Here is a 22,551-nt window from a genome sequence, read left to right as displayed (position 1 = left end):
ATCTGAAAGGGAGTCCAGACTATGCTTGGATCTGAATTTAAAGTGGATTAAATTTCTCCTTATCATGTGGGGTTACTCTTATTTCAAGCAGATTAAGTTAATTCAAAACAAGGCATTCTTACGTCAAAACAAGAACATTCAGACACGCAGTTAATCAGGTATAACTATTGTGGAATACATCTCCAGGGAGAAAAGCCATCAGCGATTGGTCAGGACAACAAAGTGAGCTGAACAACTCAATCACCAGAGAAGCTCACTCTTCACCGAGAAGTTTGGTTCATCCCTACTTAGCACAATTGATCCTGATAGGATTTACATATGCACCTTTGGGAGAAGACCTTACCATGTTCATCCTCAGTCTATGTGCCCATGGCATTGACAAAAACCTATTCACTTGGAGGCGTGCATTGGTTTAGTTCAGTGTCCCTTCTGAACCAGATGGAAAAATGGCATGTACCAAGCAATACAGTACATCAAACCACATATTTTTTAGATTAACTAGACTCACAGGATATTAATATTGCGGTAATGACCCCTGTCAGGGACAAAACTGGCACATGCTGGAAGAGCCGCTATTAGTATGCAAACTTCTAGCGATAGTAACTGTCGTTTCATCTGAACATGTGGAACGAAAAACAAGCCACAATGGGATTTAAAAGCATTCAGTGCATATTCGTCCAGAAACTTATCATACAAACAAAATCTGTTTTAAAAAGGTGTCAAATGAATAATGTGCATTACATTATGGAATAACGCACATTCCCTGCTAGCAAATTGCTTTAACTGATATAATAATATTTTCCATTTTGTGGTATAGTTTATCATTTGACTTGCTAATTAAGGGCCTGCTCCCAAGGATGTCAGTGATAAAACACCTACAGGCTAAAACTGGGCAGGAAAAGGCTCTAAATAATTTGATTTTATGTGAAGAAATAAATCTATGTTTCCTCTCCTTTCTTCCTGTGAATGAAGAAAAAAGCCCACTGAGGAAAGATTTGATGCTAACTTCACCTCACTTTGGATCGAGTCCTGAGTATACATGTGTGAGGTAGGTTTTGGCTCTGTCCTTAAAACCCTACCCTATACCTCCCACTGAGACGATGTCATACTTCCGTGTGCTCATGCATGCCAAAGTTTTATCTCTTTTGTAATTTTACCCAGATCCAAACGTGTTTACATAAGCAACAGGGAAATTCTCTTGTATGCCATAATTTCTTCACAGAGAGATGGCCTTTCCTTAGTCATTTTTGGGACTTTGTTCCTAGTTTAGCTTTCCTTTTTCTAACTTGATGATTTTATCCAGCTTTGACAACAGGGTATTATAATTTTTTTTGAAGTTCCACACCTGGAATTAACTTTTTCTGCCAAGTGCACCTGGAAGTACTAAATAACTTTTATCTATATTCTAGTGGCTTGCACAATGAAAATGCATCTCCTTAAATCTGACGTGTCTTTTAGTAAAATTAATTGCAGCTTCCAAGATGCTGATATAATGAAATAACCATGCTCTAGTAGTGTTTGCTTCTACCAACCCCAAGACTAGTTAACTGAGAACCATCTCCAAGAGTTACTCTCCTCCTTACTAGCTCTGCTTACCTACATAACATATGGAAATGTGAGCATACACTTACAGCAGATTGTTTGCTATGTTTACACCAGTTCTAACACTAATCCCCATTAATGTTTGATATAACTCCCAAAGAGTTTAAATAGATGTCAGGACCCAGATCCATTGCATATGTGTTGGGCATCAGATAAACTTAAAAAAGACACAGAAGCACTGAGGGATTTCCTTCTTTTACATGTTTGCTGACTGGATTTACCACTATGTGCATATGCAAAGCTGTGAAATATGCATCACTGTCAACTTTTAACTGCAGACAGAGGTCCTATTTGCATAGGAAACAGAAAATTAATGCACTTCCATAGGATTCCATGTTTTTGCTACTGCTTTTAGTTTCTCCCGATTATTGATAATGTTTCCTAATGTGGAGCAACCCACTGCCACTAGATTACTTTAACTAGATTTATAAAATAATACCAAACAAGAATCCTCAAAATCTACGGCATGCAGGTGTCCATTCAAAGATTCCCTACTGTCATGGTTCTTAACTTTTTCACGTGGGAACTTTAGAATAAAGAATACTATAGAATAAAGTTTTGGGCTCCTCCCCTCCCTTCATCAGCCATGAAACAAGAGGCTGGCCATGTCCCCCAACTGCTTGTGACCCTCCCCCTCAAATCAGGAGACCATGTCCCAATCAATATCATGGGACAAAGTAAGGAGAAAAAAATTTCAACATGTGGCATCATATCTACAACATCCTGAATTTATTAAGTTCATCCAGGATATAATCACTGGCATTTAGAAAGAGTTGTCCAAATGCAGCTTTTTACCTCAGCTATATTGTTAGTAAGTTGTTTCTTATACAGCATCAAGCAGTTTCAAAACTACCACCTCTGTTGGCTCTACTTATGTGTTATATCCCCTTTCCAAGTCCCAATCCATCTCTGTCTGGTCTATTTAAATTATAAAACACTTTGGGATAGAGATCATCTCACACTATACCTTTGCACAATGCACGAACACCAGTCATAGGTGGGTCCTTTTTGTGCTGTTATAATGCAAACATTATTATAGTTGTTAATACTACCATGGTAACAAATTGCACCAGTAAAACCAGACAATAGTGTTTGTGCAAAAGTCTTGTATGATGGCAGGGAAGGAGAATCAAAAAGTGGATAAAATAACACTTTTTGAGCCAACGTAAGTTAATCTGTTTCTTGAGTCTGCAGTGAGAATAATTTTCACTTTAGCCAATTAATAGGAAAAATAAATAAGAGATATAGACACAGCCATTTGTATTAAAATATAGAACACTGTTCGTTGCATTGTCTACTAAAATACAGAGCACTGTCAGAAATAATTAGATTTCACAGATGAATATATTGTGCGGCAGGTATAGTTTTACGTGAAAGTGACTAAGTTCAGCCTCAGTTAAAGCTAGCCTCATTATGTCCTTTAAGAAGTTCAAATTTCCCGATAACCAGCAGTAGAACCAGGTAAGCAGGCAGAATTAGTATCCAAGCCTCATAAATGACTGGGAAAAATTGTATCTGTCACACAGTGCTGGTTCCCACACACTCTGGTTACATCATTAGTTAGTCTGTAAATGAGGAGACCAATTAGACCAGGGAGCGAAGGTCAGGTGACCAAAACATGAAAATGCACAAGAAATCCTACCCCAAAGATGGGATTTCAGTAGGGGCCCTGTGATAGCTGACTCCTCTTCTGCTGCTCTGCAATTTTCGTATTCCATTTCACCTTTGCTTTCAGCCTGAGCGCTTAGGTCCCACAGATTGATGGCTGAAGCCGCCTTGCTGGTGTTTCTTTTTTTCCCCCCTATGCAGGTGCATTGACAAAATTATTTCCTGCAACAAAAATTACATAAAATTACGTAATAGTTTTCTCTCTTCTACTCTGTGAAATCTTTCTGCACCTTACAGCCAGAGAAGGCTCCTTTTTGTTTACAGTTTTGAGAGTGCAGCAATAGACTCCAAAGTGAATTATACACAATTTACTCCCGGAATTCCCAGGGGATACGGATGTGGCTTCATCTTAAAGGAAGGGAGTATGTGTAACTTTACCACAAAACCAAAGTTTCAGGGCAAGTATAGTTTCAAAAATTATTTATTTTCAGCCACTGTTGAAGACACTTCTCACTGTGCCTACAAAGTGATAGAAAGTTAGTGGGGACTTGCCGTGTATGGGATGTAGAAAGAGGAAAAGACTGTCAAAGCACAGAGAGCCAGTTACCTCCACAACAAAATACACCTGTTCTCCAAGACCCTGAGAAGAACCCCTATGAGGTGGAAGATCCATAAATGGGGAGGATAATATGAGGCAATATAGCTAGATGCAGGCACATATTATTACATTAGTGCTCTAAAGTGACCTGAGTGCAGGCATGGGGAAATGCTTAGAGTTAAGATTCCCCAACACTTTCCATTATAAGACTGCATTTTTATCTATTTACACATTTGTTAAACTTCACTTATTCAGCCTCAAATTTTCCATACTGATTGGCGACTCGGTGTCATTTTTTTTTCCTGTAAATTTTAGCTAATGGTTTCACTGTTTCCCAAATAAGGTTGGGAAACGTGCAGTTTTTACACTAGATGTTATTAAAATTTTATCATTGTGAGGCTAGAGCACCCCTCCTCCTTTCAGACTTTGGAGCAGAATGTTGAAATTTGGCTGAGGGTTGGACTTGGTTTCCTCTCCATGCTTTCTGTCGCGCTAATTAACATCTGCCCAAATCTGGATATGTTATAAATTTCTGAGAATCAAAGTCCACACATTCTCAGTGGAGACTTATTACAGTTTGGCAGCTATATTATCTGAAGAGTTTGTCTACACTAAGCATGTTCCACCATTCCCTCAAAGCATCCAGGGCCAACCAGACCACACACCATCCTCACAAAGCAACTGAGCATGAACAATCCCTGCAATATGCAGGACTTCCCCTGAAATTGCTCTTTCCAGCAGCCAGGCTGGTGATCACCACCACTGAAATCAGAGACAGAGGGTATGTCTACATTACTGGGAAGATCAGCCTGGTCAGGGTTGATCTCCCAGGGTATGATTTCTCACACCTGGTCGAGACATGTGAAACGGAACTATCTTGGGTCAGTAGTTGATCCTTGTACTCCTTGATATTGCAAGGAGTAAGGGAGGTCAAAGGGACCGCTCCTGTCGACCTCCCTCTGCATAGATGGCCAGGTAAGTCGATTGCGGATAAGTCGATTCTAGTTATGCAATTGTGGTAGCTAAAATTGTGTATCTGCAATTGACTTAACTCCCTAGTGTAGAACAAGCCCCAGTCTCTTCTGTGATCCCAGGGCTGGTGTCCAGGCAGTCCGGAGGAGGTGGCAGCAACCTGACTGAAATGCAGAGAAACAAGGACTGACAACAGTAGATGCTCAAGGAAAGAAGGAAATGGGAGTGAGAACGGATGAGTTTAGAAAGGCAGGGCACAGTGAGGAGAACAGGAGCTGGGGAAAGACACAGGCATAAGTGTGTGGGGAGAGGAACAGACTAGAACCAGATAGGATTATAACAATGGTCCATAGGAACAGGAATTTGGGATATGAGCAGAAAGACACATTAAAAAGGCTGAAGGAGGCAGGTTATCCTTTTTCTTTTCCTATCCTTTTGAGATAGGAAAATAATATCCCCATATTTACTGCTGGGAAAATTGAGGCACAACAGTTAACTGACTTATCTAATGTCACATAACCCCTACAGAGCCTAGACTGGAACCTATTGTTTCCAAATTTAGCTAGGAAATCCACTGGCAAATGGTGTATTTCCAACTCCCTCTAGTGGTGGATCCACACAGAGGACAATCACCTTTTGCAAAGATCTCTCTGACGAGCAGAGAGGGAAAGCTCAGTATGGTGGAAATTTTGGTTTTTTTTTTTTTCCCCCAGTTTATAAGATTCTTAAAACTTACTTTAAAAACGCAACATTCTAAGACTGCTAAGGTAGTGAAGTCAAGCACTCAACATTTTTCACTGGTGAAGTATGTTTCTGAAATACAGGTGTGTTTATTTCCTGGATGCCCAACATATGCTAAATACTCAGGCTCTATGTTTCTCAAAGAAGTCCTTACAAGAAATTTACACTTTTGATCATTTTGGCTTTAATCATTACTCTCCTGATGGTGTTGCAAACAAAGTCATCTATGTTTGCAAAGAACTAAGATACTATGATGACAACCGCTTAGAAAAGCCCATAAGGAAATCAATAATTCTGTACTCAGTGCAGATTTTGGATGCTATACAGCAAATTATGCACTGGAAGACACACGGAATGATGAGAACAAAGGGAAGTATTGAATAACTACCTAACTGGTAAACACCATTCTCCCTGTCCACTGAATGAAATGAGTTCCTGTTGAAAAAATGGAATATAGTACTCTAATTAAACACTGCATCACAATGCACAAGAAGGCCGGGCAAGCTTAATTTTGGCAATTGCTAATTTTTGAGTGCTTCACTTTGCTAACTTCATGTCCTTTGCTATAGTTTTTTGGATCTGTCTGCGATGTTTATTTTCCATTTTTTTAAATTCCCCCATAGGGTCAAAACACTCTTCACAAATATGAATTAATTGAATGTTACAACATCCTTTTGAGATAAGAAAATAATATTCCCATTTTCACTGCTGGGAAAACAGAGGAACAGCAGTTAATTGACTTGCCCAATGTCACACAGGAAGTCTAATGATAGCAGCCTTCAACTTCCTTAAGTGGGGTTCTAAAGAAGGTGGAGAGAGGCTATTCTCAATAGTGACGGATGGCAGAACAAGGAGCAACGGTCTCAAGTTACAGTAAGATAGGTCTAGGTTGGATATTAGGAAATAATATATCACCAGGAGGGTGGTGAAGCACTGGAATGTGTTACTTAGAAAGGTGGTGGAATCTCCATCCCTAGGAGGTTTGTAAATCTTGGTTTGACAAAGTCCTGGCTGGAATGATTTAGTTAAGGCTGGTCCTGGTTGGGCAGGGGAAAGGACTCAATGACATCCTGAGGTCTCTTCCAGCCCTAGGATTCTATGATTTTGTGTCAAAACTACAAATACAGTTTACATCCCCCATATGTTGGCCACATGTCTGAACCAGAAGGGCATCTTTCTGCTATGTTCTTGTTTTGCTTACTTGATTCATTTGCATGCTGATTTTCTGTTTGGAATCTGCTTCAATAAAATATAGATATAAACCATCTGCCTTCCTGTGTGGTGTTTTTTACAAACACATTAAATATTTTGAAACATAGCAGTGAGACTGAGCTAAGAAAATTCCATGTATTTTGGAATTAAGGGAGAAATAAGTTTGTTCAAAAATCAACTCATGATTAAAAAAATGCATGAGGCACCTTTGGGGTCATAGGGATTTGTAAAGATGGCAGGTTATGGAATGTGGTCTCCCAAAAAACAATTTAAGAGAGACTCCCCAACATCCAAAGATGTCAATGGCATTGTGCTGATTGGTTTAAAGATTTATTTACTATTGTGAGACCTGTAATTTATTGTTGTCTTTCTTCCTGATCGTTTTCAGTAAATGATCATCTGAAGAAGTAGACTAATCAGAAATACTTTGCCTCCTGATTATTTAGTCAAACAAATGATTTGATCACAGTGCCAGGAAGAGTGAACCAGTCTCCACCGGATGTCTGCCAACTGAAAGAACCAGAGTCTGACATGTTTTCCAGTACAAGCGCCTCATAATTAATTCATGGTCCAGATCTCCTGTACATGCTGTTACTAATATTAGGTTTCAACAGAGTAATGAGCAGAAGTAATGGATTGTCTTAATATATTGTAAATAATGTTTGCACCATTACATTCTAGCTTGGGTTTTAATTGGGGCTTGATATAAATAACGAGGCCTGTGCAGGGTAATGAAAGCATTGCTAGTGTTTTCTAGCTGGCATGCAAATAGGATAGGAAGAGTTTTGATCTCGACAGTGGAAGAAGTTAGTCTAAATTAGGAAGTCCTATTCAGGGATGAATCTACAATGGAACACTAAACTCCTTCAGACTTCAGTAGAGTTTGGCTCCAGGTTCAGAAGAAAAACTTTGGATCCTCCTTACTATAAAGGGGAATTTTCATGATGTGACCTTGGAAGAAATTGCCTTATTGGGCCATGATATCGTAATGGCACTTCACATTGCAATGGTCACGTAAACTTACTTTAAATACAATTTAACTATCCAGGCCTGTCACTGCTATTATTTGCAGTTCAAGGACAACCTTGTTGTGAGCAGAGACAGAGATACTGGGTGAATTACTCCTCTGACAGAAGACAGCGTGGACACTTTGTTGGGAGTATAAATCTATATATTTAGGGAAGACAGTCAAGAAACACACAAAAGCTACGTCTACACGTGAAGCCTACATCGAAGTAGCCTATTTCGATGAATAATGTCTACACGTCCTCCACGGCTGGTAACATCGATGTTCAACATCGATGTTGCGCAGCACCACATCGAAATAGGCTCAGCGAGGGAACGTCTACACGCCAAAGTAGCACACATCGAAATAGGGGTGCCAGGCACAGCTGCAGACAGGGTCACAGGGCGGGCTAGTGCTTCCGGGGCAACAGCTAGCCGCTCCCTTAAAGGGCCCCTCCCAGACACACACAGCCTGCACAGCACGCGGTCTGCAGAGCCATAGGCACACAGACCCTGGGCGACGCAGTCATGGACCCCCAGCAGCAGCAGCAGCAGCAGCAGCAGCCAGAGGTCCACCCAGCCACCCCATGCCATGCGGGAGGCAGCTGAGCACCTCCTTGCCACACAGGAGGAGGAGCGGCCCGCAGGGGAGAAGGACTCAACCCCCAACCCTGCAGCACCCCGACCCCCACCCACCTCACAAGCCAGCAGCTGTGGAGCTACCCCACCAGCACCAACTGGTGGGAGCGGCTGGTGCTTGGGGAGTGGGACGACGACCGCTGGCTCAGGAACGTTAGAATGAGCCGGCAGACATTTATGGAGCTATGCCAGTGGCTCACCCCCGCACTCAGGCACCAGGACACCGCCATGCGGAGTGCCCTCCCTGTGGAGAAATGGGTCGGCATCGCTGTCTGGAAGCTGGCCGCTCCAGGAAGCTACTGATCCGTGGGACAGCAGTTTGGCATGGGCAAGGCCACCGTCGGGGCTGTCCTCATGGAGGTAAGAGGACCCATGGGGGAAGGGGGGGAGGCAGCCCTGGCAGGGCAGGCGGGCCCGGGCAGGGCAGGGCAGGGCGGCCCGGGCAGGGGAGGGCAGGGCAGGGCAGGGCAGGGGAGGGCCACACACACCCTGCTCACCCCTCATTGGTGCTCTCCCATGTGCTTCCCCTGCAGGTCATGCGTGCCATCAATGCCATGCTCCTCCACAGGCTCGTGAGGCTGGGGGACCTGGATGCCACCATTGCGGGCTTTGCCACCCTGGGCTTCTCCAATTGCTTCGGGGCTCTGGATGGGACTCACATCCCCATCCGCGCCCCAGTGCACAGTGGAGGACGCTACATAAACCGGAAGGGCTACCACTCAGTGGTCCTCCAGGCCTTGGTGGACAGCTGGGGCCGTTTCCAGGATATTTATGTGGGCTGGCCTGGCAGCACCCACAATGCCCGGGTTTTCCGGAACTCGGGCCTGTGCCGCCAGCTGGAGGCGGGGACCTACATCCCCCAGTGGGAGAGCCCTGTGGGGGACACCACCATGCCCCTCTGTGTCATCGCAGATGTGGCATACCCCCTCCGGCCCTGGCTCATACACCCGTACACGGGCCATCTCTCTGCCAGCCAGGAGCGCTTCAAACAGCACCTGAACCATGCGCGCCAGGTGGTGGAGCGTCATTTGGCCGTCTCAAAGGGCGCTGGAGATGTCTCCTCACCCGCCTGGATGCAGGCCCCACCAACATCCCCCACATTGTGGGTGCATGCAGCGCCCTACACAATCTGGTGGAGAGCAAGGGGGAGGCCTTTTTTCAGGGCTGGGCTGTGGAGGCCGGCAGGGCCGACGTGCAGCCACCCGCTGCCCCTAGTCGCCAGGTGGACCCCGAAGGGACCCAGGTCCGGGAGGCCCTGCAGGCCCACTTCGATGAGGCCGCGGGGTGAACGCTGCCAGGCCCCCCACTGCGCCCCACCCCCATCCTCCACAACACTCTCTGCCCCTACGCCCACACCACGGAGCACCCAACAGCACCCCCCCCACACACTTTTCCTGCACAAATAAAAGCAGACACTTGTTTGTGAAATCAAACTGGTTTACTTTCAACTCTGTTCTATAACTAACTAATACAAACTATATACAGGAACTTCTAACTAACTTAAATATGAAAAGTGTATGTGTATATTAACAAAAAAAACCAGGGATAACAAGGAAGGAGAGAACTATTTACATGGGCGGGGGGACTGGGCAAACGGGGAGCACAAATAAATAAATACCAACTATATACGGGGGGGGGGGCACGTCCTGGGCCCCACGCCCCTATAGTCCGGCACTGGGGGTGGGCAGCCGGGAGCCCCGCCTCGGCCGCAGCCCTGTCCGGGACTGGCTGGGGGCCGGGTGGACCGGCAGATACGTCCGGCAAGTGTCAGCTGGCCCCAGGACTCCCTCGGCGGAACAGCCCTCGGTGGCAGGTGGCGGGGCGATGGCGGCCGGCGCGGTGACGAGCAGAGCAGCGGGTGGCGCGGCGGGTGCAGCTGTGGCCGGCGCGGCATGGGGGGCCAGGTAGTCCGCTATGCGGTTGAAAGTCTCCATGTAGGCCCCCCATGCCTCTTGGCGCCAGGCCAGCTCCCGCTCCTGGAGGTGGAGGCGGCGTTGCTCCACCCGCAGGCGCTGCTCCGCGACCTCCACCTGCCAGCGGTGGAGGGCCAGCAGCTGGGGGTCCGTCGCTGGCGGCTGGTGCTGGGTCCACCGTCTTGCCCGCCATGGGGCCGGTTGGTCCTCCGCCGAGGGGCTGGCCTGGTGCGATGGCCCCGGAGGGGATTCCGGGACCACTGAAGCCTCGCCGGCGCTCTCTGGTCCTTCCGATGGTGCAGCTGTGGAACACAGGAGGAGGGGAAGAAGAGTGGAGACAGGCGTTAGTGTGGGCCCTGAGCCGTGGCCCTTGTCCCCCCACCCCTGTGCTGCAGGTTCCCCATCCCCGTCCCCGGGAGATGCTGCTGTGATGGGGCTGAAGGGTCCCCCTGCACTGCACCCCGTCCCCCGGCAGGAGTGACTCTCACTTCACTCAGCAGGGTCTCTGACAGGAGAGGTTTCTTAGGCAACAGATGCCCAGTTTCTCCCAGAAGTGACAGTACAGCAGTCAGAGACAGTCCTTCCAACCCGTCCTGGGGAGAAGACCCCAAGGGGTGCCCCTCTGGGGTGTAGCTTTCCCCCTCCTCAGGCTGGCTGCCTTCCAGCTCTCCCTTCCCCTAGCCTCTACCTGCGGCCCCCGATTCAAAGCCAGCTCGGCTCCTCCCTCCTCTTTGTCCAGGGCAGAGGTGTAACCTGCCAGTTGTAGCCCCAGGATCATCCTTAGCCACTGGGAGCTATTCAGCTGGTTGCTCATATCTAGCCTGAGACTCACATTTGCACTCCCCCCACTCCATCACATGCTGCTGCTGCTGCGGCTGCTGCTGCTGCTGCGGGGTGTCCCACCCCCTCCTTCCGGGGGACCCTAGAGGTTCTGCTCCCCCCAGCCCCAGGGATGGGGCATGGCACTGTCATGCTGGGGCGGGGCAGGGGCTGATGCACTCCCGTGAGGGACATGGCACTGCTGTCCTTGGGGCCATGGCCATCTGGGCATGCGGAGGGCCCTGGCCACATATCTATTACACCCGCCCCTCAACCCCGGGGGTGTACACCAGGGGGGTACATACCTGTAGGTCCACTCCCACGGTCGGGGGACACCCGGGGGGCGGATGCCCGGCTGCTGCTCCGGGATGGCAGGAGGATGTGCAGGCTGGTGTCAGTAGAGGAGGAGTCCCCCTCCTCCTCCTCCTGCTCTGGTGCCCCGGGGGTGGGCTCCAGGGGGGGCCCCCGGGGTGTGGGGCTTACCTCCGGGGCGGACTCCGGCTCTGGCGCCTGCTGGGGCTCCTCAGCTGAGGTATCAAGTGTGGCCAGAGGGGAGGAGGTGTGCCGGGGGCCCAGGATGTCCCTGAGCTCCCTGTAAAAGGGGCAAGTGACGGGGGCGGCCCCAGATCAGCCGGCCGCATCCCGGGCCTGGGCGTAACCCTGCCGCAGCTCCTTCACTTTACTGCGTACATGATCCGGAGTGCGGGCAGGGTGACCCCGGGTGGCCAGGCCCTCGGCCAGCTGAGTGAACGCATCCGCGTTCCGCCTCTTGATCCCCATTACCTGGAGCACCTCCTCCTCGCTCCAGAGCCCCAGCAGGTCACGAAACTCGGCCTCCGTCCAGGAGGGGCCCCGCTGCCGCTTCCCGGCCTGGCTGCCAGCCTGGGAGCCCTGGCTGCCCTGGCTCCCCTTGGGCGGGGTCCCCTGGGGGCGCTGGGGGGGCTGCCGTGCGGCCATCACAGCTGGGGTGCGTGTCTGTGGCACTCAGAGACATGCAGGCTGGCTGTGTGTCTGGGCTGCCGCCTGCACGTTCTCTCAGCTTCCTGCACAGGAAGGGAGGGGGTGGGGACCTTTAAGGGGCCGCTCCACGTGGCCACCATTGAGCTGAGGGGCTGGAGAGAGCGTCTCTCAACCCCTCAGCTGATGGCCGCCATGGAGGACCCCGCAATTTCGACGTTGCGGGACGCGCAATGACTACACGGTCCCTACTTCGACGTTGAACGTCGAAGTAGGGCGCTATTCCCATCCCCTCATGGGGTTAGTGGCTTCGACGTCTCGCTGCCTAATGTCGATGTTAACATCGAAATAGCGCCCAACACGTGTAGCCGTGACGGGCACTATTTTGAAGTTAGTGTCGCTACTTCGAAGTAGCATCCACGTGTAGACACGGCTAAAATGGGTCTTTGCCCATGAAAGCTTATGCTCCAAAATATCTGTTATTCTATAAGTTGCAACAGGACTTCTTGTTTTTGAAGATACAGATGAACTCGGCTACCCCTCTGATATTAGTCAGGAAAGAGAGTGGCAAGTCCTGGGTCAAAACCTTAAGGTTCTCCAAAGCCTATTGCATTGTTCCAGTCCAGACAACAGCTTAGGTAGGCGTCTCCTCCTTGGGTAGCTAATTATACATACTGCAAAAGACTCATTAAAAATCTGAGCTGGGCAAAGGGCCACAGACATTTTCCTTGAGTATACAACTCACATTTCTGAATGTATTCTCTTCAACTGGGAGTTTTAATGAAGGTTTCCCAGTTCTGTAACTCACACCCAGGCTCTGTCTACATGAGAGGAATCTGTTAACAGAAGTTTCTATCAGAAGCTATATTCAGACAAAACTAGCTGCTCTCTCGACAGAATGGCCAACTGGAAGCACAGCAGATAAAGCTGCCTGGCGTCCCAGAAGCCCTGTCTGTTGACAAAGGGGTTCCCCCGGAACATCCAGACTGGCTTTCTGTCAACAGACTCTGTCAACAGAAGTGTTCGGCCTCATGGGGGGAGGCAGAATGCTGTCGACAGATGTGCCGCATTCTGTCAATTTACTGTCGACAGGACGCCTTGGAAATGTGGACGCTCCATGGATTTTGTTGACAAAACGTCAGTTTTGTTGACAAAACTCTCTAATGTAGACATAGCCCCAGTGTTCTCCCTAATTTTTTCAATCCATGGGCAGAATAAATTCTGGTATGTGCACCAAGGCATGTTCAGATGTGCACCACTAACAGAAATAAATGCTGCCCACTGTGGGTGGCTGTGGGTGCCCTGCTAATCAGGCAGGCAGCACCTGAACCTCTCCTAGATAGTCACCTAAGCACTCAGCTTACAGGGAACACTGCTCACACCTCCCCCTGGATCAGTTAGAACCCAAATATAGTGATCTGTGGGGCAGATGGCAAAGCCTGTTTTCCCAGGATTTTTCTGAATAAATGAGTTGAGTAGATACTGGGGAGCATTTTATTTCTGATGTAAGAGGGTGGATGTTATTGAATAGTAGTTACATGAAAATGTGCATTGCACTTTAAATAATCACAATCATTTGCAAAATATGCCCACAGCACTGCATAGTTACATTTCTATACACTGAAATGAAAACAAAACAAGAACAAGAAAGGCACCACCTCAAGTGACTTTCTGACTTAGGGTATGTCTATACTTACCAGGAGATCAGCCTGGTCAGGATTGATCTTGGGGGTTTGATTTCACGTGCCTAGTGGTAGGGTGATCATCTGACCTGTATTAGGTGGGATGGTCCTGTATTTGGGATGCCAAAAAGGTGTCCCTACTTATTTTTCAAAAGGGACTAATTGCCCTGGATTTGGGCCCTGCTCCTGCTGCCCTTTTCCACCAGCAGCTGCTGGTGGGAGTCACTTCCCCGAACGTCAGGGAAGCAGGGGCAGCTTCCGTGTCCCTGCCACTTCCTCGGGGCTGCTGGGGAGGGCCAGCAGCTACCGCTTCCCCAGGGCTTGGGGAGCGCCAATGGCTGCTGCTTCCCAGGGCTCCCAGGGAGTGCTGGCAACTGCCACTTCCCCAGTGCTCCGGAGAAGGGCTGGCAGCTGCCACTTCCCTGAGGCTTGAAGAGGGCTGGCAGCTGCTGCCTCCATCCCAGCTCCCCATGGATTGGTGGAGCCGGTAGGAGGCACCCCTCCCTCCCATATCTCGGTCCCGTATTTGAGACAGGGAGATATGGTTGCCCTACCTAGAGGGGGTGTATGAAACTGAACTCTCTCTCTACTGCTCCAGCAACTATGGGTGAGGGCACAAAGGCACTGTACTAGCCTCTGACTTAGGAAAGCAAGTTCAATTCTCTGCTCAGTCACAGACTTCCCCTGTGGGCAGGTCACTTAAGCCTCTCTGCACTTTGGGCCCCCGTCTGTAAAAATGGGGCTAATGGCACTTTCCCACTTTACAGGGGTATTCTGAGGATAAATACGTTAAACACTGTGTAGTGCTTTGAGATCTGCTGCTGAAAAGCACTCTATTTTCTACAGCTGTTGCTAAGTGTTATTATTGAGTTCATACCCTTTAACAAGAGCCCTGAATATGGAGCTCCACTGAGAAACTGCTTGGGCAACCACATTATTTTTCATCCTCCCCTCCCTCCACCCAAATACTGTGAGTGTTTTGTGCTTAAGCCAGGCATTGTATGAGCTTCCTCATGCAGCTCTGTCAATGCACCTCAACCTTGACCTGCAACACTCATGTGTCTCTGCCTCTCTTGAACAGAAATCGTACTGATTGTACAATTATCCTGAATTGTGAGAAGTGCTCAAATTGGTAGTAGCACAAGGCCACGGAGCCCATTTTCACTTATAAATGACAGTCCAAATTCTTCCCTCAGATGAGCATGCACAGTCATTGCTTTCAACAGAGGCCCACATGGGAGAACAACATTCAGCTTTAAGCCGAGGTTTGAACTCCCTCTTCCAGAACAAAAAGGCTGATGCTTTGAACTAACTGGCTGAAAGACTAATCTATTCCACAGACTATATGGCAACTCATTCTAATACTCTTCCATTGTTATTTACACTGACGTCATGACGTATATTCCCTGTGGTTAAAAAAATAAGCCAACTACTCACAAAACATTACTTTTACATTGTCTGGGCAACCCAAGTACTTTCTGAAGAGGGATGGAAATATGCTTGGCTTGACATTTAAATTCGACAAGTGGGGGGAAAATCAAACCATCTAAAATTAACAGAACACTCTCCATTTTACGCCACCTTCTCTCTGCGTATCTTAAAGTATTTTACAAACATTAGTGAACGAAGTCTGACACAGATGCTAGTGAGGCAGAAAAGTATTATACCATCGGGTGTATTTAAAAAAAAAAAAAAAAGGACATGAAACAAAAATCCAATAAATTCTAATGTTGCCAGAGCCGTCTCACAGATGCACCTAGCTCTCCTAGAGATAGTCCCAAAATAACACTTTAATTCCCATTGTCCCAGCTTCTTTCTCAAACTGTACCTATCTGTACCTTAGTTAATAGGGGAGGAGATGTCCCTGGCAAAGTTATGGTCTCCATTTTACAAACTGTACATCAAACTCTCCAAGATTTAGCAGACCTAAATCACCCAGCATATCTGTAGAAGAGGGAAGAATAAGACCCATGTGCCTTGAGAGCCATTCTATGCTACAGCCACTGTACCATGATTTCTATGAGAGGGGTCATTTTACCTGTGTCTCACTGTGTTCTTTCCAGTGCCCAGGTGATGGGACCTCAAGTTCAGTTGAGGCCACTAGGTGATACTGCAATAAAAATAAATACAACTAAAAGTAGTGTCCCTAATATATATTATTTCTACAACCAGCCCCATGAAGAGTGATGAGTCTATGTATAGGCATCTCCCTACCCACAGATCAAGGAAAGAAACACTCCCTCAAAGTATACGAGCTCCTCCAGCTGAAGTCTTCCTCCCACACTCAGGCCAGAAGAAGAAGGGAGAGGGGGTGAACACATTAATTGCACCTGAGAATTACTCCATATAATATTTTACCCTGGGATACCACAGAGATGGGTGTGTTGAAAACAGCTCAATACTGAGACAGAAAACGAAGGAGCTTTGTAAGAAATAAACAAGAAAATGAAGAATGGTTCCAACCAATCCATAGGCAATTCAAACACAAGACAGATTTGCCAGTCTTCCAACAAGGCTGACTCCGTGAGCCTCCTGAGTCCTTTTCTTCCCCCGGCATGGCCTGTAGGTAACTGTTTGCAGGAAATTCAAATACTTGTGAGCTGGCAAGCTTTGCTGTTTCACAAGCCCTAACAAATGTAAACACTTCTGTTTCAGCACATCTGCCATTGCAATACCTACAGCTTTTCCAGAACCAAAGGATTAACTTTATTGAGCATTTGCTCAGAAGATCTGGTAATGCAACATTGTACTTCTAAGAAGAAAGATTAGTCATAAGTTTCTGGATGCTACATCTTTAGAAACTCACTCTGCTTAAAGATAAGTGTTGAATCTTGTAATCCCCAAAACATTCAGATGATGTAAAAACCAGCTATACTACAGACCAGATGGATGTTATTTTTCCTTGTTATTTGGATATTCCAAAAAAATAAGAATGAAAAAATAAAACATATAGTGCCTTTATGATTATTTTTGCACTTTTATGTTAAACAGATGCAGCTTGTTTGTAAAGAAAGCTCATTTTAGTTTAAGTTTCTGAAACAAAACAGAAAGGCAATGGCACAGAGTTTTGCTTTAACTCTGTTGGAAATCATTGTAAGAAGGTACATGCATACACATAATATAAATTTAGGTACATTACAGGGTTTCTAAATTAATCCATCTTTCATATACGTCCACTTCTATCTATCTGTCTACCTACATACATAAATATAAATATACATATTATAAGTTTGATTCTGTCCTCACTTGCAATAACATAACTACTTGGAGTTCAGTGGAGTTATCCCTGGTTTATTCCCATGTGAATGTATCAGAGGGGTAGCCATGTTAGCCGTGCTTTTGCATGTGAATGTAGAGTCAGGTGTTACATACTAGTGTATATTTACTATACAATTCTCTTTCTAAAGGTAGTTTACTAATTTTAAAACTGTTTATGTTCTCAGTATGAGTACAGAAACACAAACTATGCATTAGGTGTTACTATTATTAATATCTAATATATAGTACCTGAGTGTGTGTTCTCAGTGATTGAGTACAACAAAAAAGCAGTCCTGTAGCACTTTGAAGACTAACAAAATAATGTATTAGGTGATGAGCTTTCATGGGACAGACCCAGATCTGAAGAAGCAGGTCTGTCCCACGAAAGCTAATACGTTATTTTGTTAGTCTTTCGAGCGCTACAGGACTGCCTTTTTTGTGTCGTGAAGATACAGACTCTGAGTACAACAAAAACACTTAACAACAAGACAAAACAGCAAGATACATTTATAAAGAGTATTGTTTTCCTAGAAACTGAATGCCAGCTACATTATTTGTAGACACTGCCAAGTGGTGCAATATAGGTAGGGGCTGATTAAGAAAGGTGCTGAGTACTCACAATTTCTCTTTGTTTCAGTAGGAGCTGAGTGTTCAACATTTCTCAAAACCATTCCCTTAATGTCTTTTGCTAGGCAGGCACAGAGAGGCTAAAAATAAATGTGCATTTGTGTGTTGAACTAGTCAAACTGTGACTGACAACCCCTACAGCAATTTGCTTGCTAATCAGATAGGAGGCTTCTCCCATAACCCCGGCCTCCACATTCAGTTGACCTCTATTGTGAAATATTTTGCCCTTTGACCTAAAACAAAATGACACTCAAACTGTCTTTTTTTAAAAACCAAAACATGTACAGTATATGACCAATTCCATTGCACAGTATGGAAAGTTACAGCGATAAGCTTTTGACATTAAATTAACTACTTAAGAGACATATAATACGGGATAAGGGCCTCCACTTGGTTTAACACACTCCTCTTTTCCTTGGTGTTAAGAGGCATTCGCAAAAGTGATTTCATTCCAAAATACTTCATATTTCAAGACTGCCTGTTCTCATGTATTTCATTCTAAGTGGGCTGAAAGGGATTAGATTTCATCATAATGAAATGATGACCGTTTCATCATATACACGTGAACTAATGAAACAATATTCCAACAATAATAGTCAAAATGTGCAGATAAGCAATGTAAGAAAAATGCTGCTTGAGAATTTATTAGAGTTTGATTTAAAGATATTTACTTTGTGCATTTTGACATGTGATGTTGATAATTAGAGTCTTAAGTATAAAAAGTTTTATTTTTTTTCCATCTAAACACCTCCTGTTGTTATGTAATTACTATCAGCTACTTCTAAATTACCTAACTGCAGCTGAGAATCCAGATCTGAACTTCACTAAATATGGGGGCACCTGAGAATTAGTAGGAGAGCATTTCTAAAATTAAACCCTCATCAGTAAATCTGTGCAATGCCTGTAGTCTTATTCTTCAGGGCTTAGCTATGGGGCAAATGAACAACTGTACAAGTGTAAAATGAAAATAACACCCCTCAGAAAGGCTTTGCTTTAGTCTGCATGCCTTAAGTGTTGGGTTTGTGCTAAGCAAGGCTTCTCAGAATTCCATTGCACCATGATGCCTTCTGACAACAAAAATTACGACAAGACCCAAAGAGTGGAGCCTGAAGCCTGAACCCACCTGAGCCCTGCTGTCCAGGTGGGGGGACAAAAGCCTGAGCCCCACTGCCTTGTGTGATGGGCCCAATGACAAAGTCCAAGTGCTTCAGCCCTAGGCAGGGGCCTCTAACTGGACCCCCAATGCCCAAGGCTGAAGCCCTGGGCAGCGGGACGCTGGTTTCAGCTTTAGACCCAACTGGTGGAGCTCAATGTTTGGCTTTGGCCCAAGGCTCCAATATGTCTGTCATCCTTAGCAATCACATTAAAATGAAGTCACAATCCACCTTCAAGTCTTGGTCAGCAGTTTGCAAAACTTTGTGATAAAGGATCAAGAGGGGCTCCATTGTTAGCTTGTCTCATGCTGGAGGTGCCAACATACTGTTATGTCCTCCTATCCTGCCTCCCATAAAAACAGCACAGCACAGAGGGGCTGAGTGACTGCACAAGGTCCAGTAGCTCCATCAATCTAACTGATCAGGAGGAAGAATGATCCCATAGCTACAGTGCCAGCCTGAGTCACGGGAGACTTGAGATCAATCTACCAAGACATCCTATGTAACCATAGACAAATTACTTCATCTCTCTGGGCCTCAATTCCAGGTGTAAAATGGAGAAAATTGCTTTGTTCTACCTCACAGGGGTGTTGTGAGGCTGAATAAATGCATTAAAATTTGTGAGCTGCCCTCGTACTTCAGGGATGTGGGCTGCATAAAGTACCATAGATAAATTACTAATGCACCTACAACCTGCTGAGCACTTTGATAGCTGATCACAGGTTTACAGTTGTTCTATCACACCGAATCCCCCACTCAGGCTTATACATGGCATGTACGTCTTTTCTACCCATGTCCCTCACCCACACTCTTTGGCAGACTCTTTAATATGGCATCCAGAATGATGGGTTTCACATAAATAGTTCAGCTTTGCAATGAATGATTATAATTATTAATTGTTTGTATTCCAGTAGCACTGAAAGGCCACAACCAAGATTAAGGCCCATTGTGCTAGGCCCTGAACAGAGTAAGAGAGACTCAATGCTCATCTTATATCTATTTCCCACAGTTCGTTTTTCCATTTTGAGGGGGAAAAAATCAATCTTTCTGCGAGAAGGCATGGACAATGCAAGCAGATGTGAGCATTCATTTTTCTCTCGCCATACAGTTAGGAAAAATGCTCTAAAACAGGGCTCTTAAATGGAAGAAAGGTGGAGGAGGGAAAGATTATTATGCATCTGGATCTCTGTTGGTTACCATGCTGTTCTAATTATTGAAAAACCTCAATGGCCAAGAGAGTAAGGAAAATGGACAGGAAGTCTCTATATGTCATAATTAAAATAGACTAAATGTAACAGTGATAATTTACAGCAAGAATGGACTCAGCAAAGTGTTTGGAAAAGTAGAGTGAAACACGCAAAAGAAGATTGCTATGATATGACCTTTGAATTTTTGCTATACAAACATGTTGCAGCAGAGTCAAGTATATGCTGGTTATAGGGCCACTGGTTGGTGAAAAGCATCTGTTGTAGATACTAACAGGGCTTTGTCTACTGTAATATCAATTTTGTAATAATTTTACTAATAACTTAGTTTGACAAGTATTTGTAAATTCTTCACCCAGTTCTAATTCAGTCAAAGTTGCTTGTCTTAGACAATGCAGTATGGGAAGGTGGAGGGCAGCCATCTGTGGGGAAGGAACAAGTTCTGCGCTATCTAGAAAAACTGGATGTACACAGATCCATGGGTCTGGATTTAATGCACACAAGGGTACTGAGGGAATTGGCAGATGTCATTGCTAAACCTTTGGCCATTATCTTTGAAGACTTTTGGAGATCAGGGGAGATACTGGATGACTGGAAAAAGGCAAATGTAGTGCACATCTTTAAAAAAGGAAAGAAGGGCAATCCAGGGAACTATAGACCAGTCAGCCTTACCTCAATCCCTCGGAAAATAATGGAGGGAATCCTCAAGGAATCCATTTTGGAGCACTTGGAAGAGGGGAAAGTGATCAAAAATAACCAACATAGATTCACCAGGGGCAAGTCCTGCCTGACCAATATGATTAGCTTCTACGATAAGGTAACAGGCTCTGTGGACATGGGGAGGTCAGTGAATCTAATATACCTTGACTTCAGCAAAGCTTTTGAAACGGTCTCCCACAACATTCTTGTCCGTAAGTTAAGGAAATATGGATTGGATCCTTGGACTATAAGATGGATAGAAAGCTGGCTTGATGGTTGGGCTCAATGGGTAGTGGTCAATGGCTCCATATCTGGATGGCAGTCACTTTCAAGTGGAGTGCCACAAGACTCGGTCCTGGGGCCGGTGTTGTTCAACATCTTTATTAATGACCTGGATGAGCGACTGGATTGCACCCTCAGCAAGTTTGCGGATGACACAAAACTAGGGGGAGTGGTAGCTACATTGGAGGGTAGACAGAGAATCCAGAGTGATCTGGATATATTGGAGGATTGGGCCAAAAGAAATCTGATGCGGTTCAACAAGGAGAAGTGTAGCGTCCGGCACCTGGGGCGGAAGAATCCCAAGCATTGTTATAGGCTGGGGACCGACTGGCTCAGCAGCAGTACGACGGAAAGAGACCTAGGGGTTGTGGTGGATGAAAGGCTGAATATGAGTAAACAGTGTGCTCTTGCAGCCAAGAAGGCTAACGGCATCCTAGGGTGCATTAGGAGGAGCATTTCAAGCAGATCTAGAGAAGTAGTTATTCCTCTTTATTCGACACTGGTGAGGCCACATCTGAAATATTATGTCCAGTTTTGGGCCCCGCAGTATAAATATGATGTGGATGTACTGGAGCAGGTTCAGTGGAGGGCAACAAAAATGATTAAGGGGCTGGAGCACAAGACCTATGAGGACAGGCTAAGGGATTTGGGCTTGTTTAGTTTACAGAAGAGAAGATTTAGGGGAGATTTAATAGCAGCCTTCAACTTCCTGAAGGGGAGCTCTAAAGAGGAGGGTGAGAAACTGTTCTCAGTGGTGTCAGATGGCAGAACAAGGAGTAACAGCCTGAAGTTGAAGAGGGAGAGGTGTAGGTTAGATATTAGGAAAAACTACTTCACCAGGAGCGTGGTGAAGCATTGGAATGCATTGCCTAGAGAGGTGGTGGATTCTCCATCCCTCGAGGTTTTTAAGTCCCGGCTTGACAAGATCCTGGATGGAATGACTTAGTGGGGGGGGTTGATCCTGCTTGAAGCAGGGGGCCGGACTAGATGACCTCCTGGGGTCCCTTCCAGCCTTATGTTTCTATGATTCTGTGAGTAATATGTGCTGTGAGATTATTTTAATCTTACCATGCTAGTAATGTGAACTAGCCATGTTTTATCTTGTAAGTAAATGGTTAGGGGATTCCAAGAAGCGGTTTGACTGGTGTGACATGATTTAGGAGAATGGTTATGCCTTTATTTGGTTCATAATCCTGTTTAATCTCTCTCTGTGATTCATGGCAACAATATGCAAGTTAATAATAGCAGCCAACATAGATGAATAGTAACAGAGCAAAACAAATATTTCCTGCCTCTTGTTACAGTCGATTTGAAGTGTTACCCTCATGGAAAACCACCTCAAAGAATATAATATTTATTTAAGACAGTCTCCAATTCAGGAGCACCTTAGTAGGTAATCCCACTGAAATCAAGGAGTGTAATAAGTAGTATGGCCAGCCTCAAATGCTCAAAAATCCTGAGCCAGGCACCCTAAATTGAAGAAAGATTCTTACATATCTGGGGTTCTTTTTATTTGCTTTCTGGTTTTTCAAACCTTTAACTGATGCATGGGTCATATTTTCAAGCTTTTATCTGTCA

General features: G+C 45.7%; 1 long non-coding RNA gene across 1 annotated transcript in view; it reads right to left on the bottom strand.

The window, feature by feature from the left end:
• Positions 1 to 3,354: 3,354 nt before the first annotated feature.
• Positions 3,355 to 22,551, bottom strand: part of LOC142018609 (uncharacterized) — a 34,740-nt gene continuing 15,543 nt past the window's right edge. Inside the window, exon 3 of the long non-coding RNA XR_012646871.1 lies at positions 3,355 to 3,432. This is a non-coding gene — a long non-coding RNA (uncharacterized LOC142018609). The remainder of the gene's footprint in view (positions 3,433 to 22,551) is intronic.

Source organism: Carettochelys insculpta, chromosome 10 (assembly GCF_033958435.1).
Source record: "Carettochelys insculpta isolate YL-2023 chromosome 10, ASM3395843v1, whole genome shotgun sequence".
NCBI classification, from domain to species: Eukaryota; Metazoa; Chordata; order Testudines; family Carettochelyidae; genus Carettochelys; species Carettochelys insculpta.
This window is presented reverse-complemented; position numbering and strand designations above follow the sequence as displayed.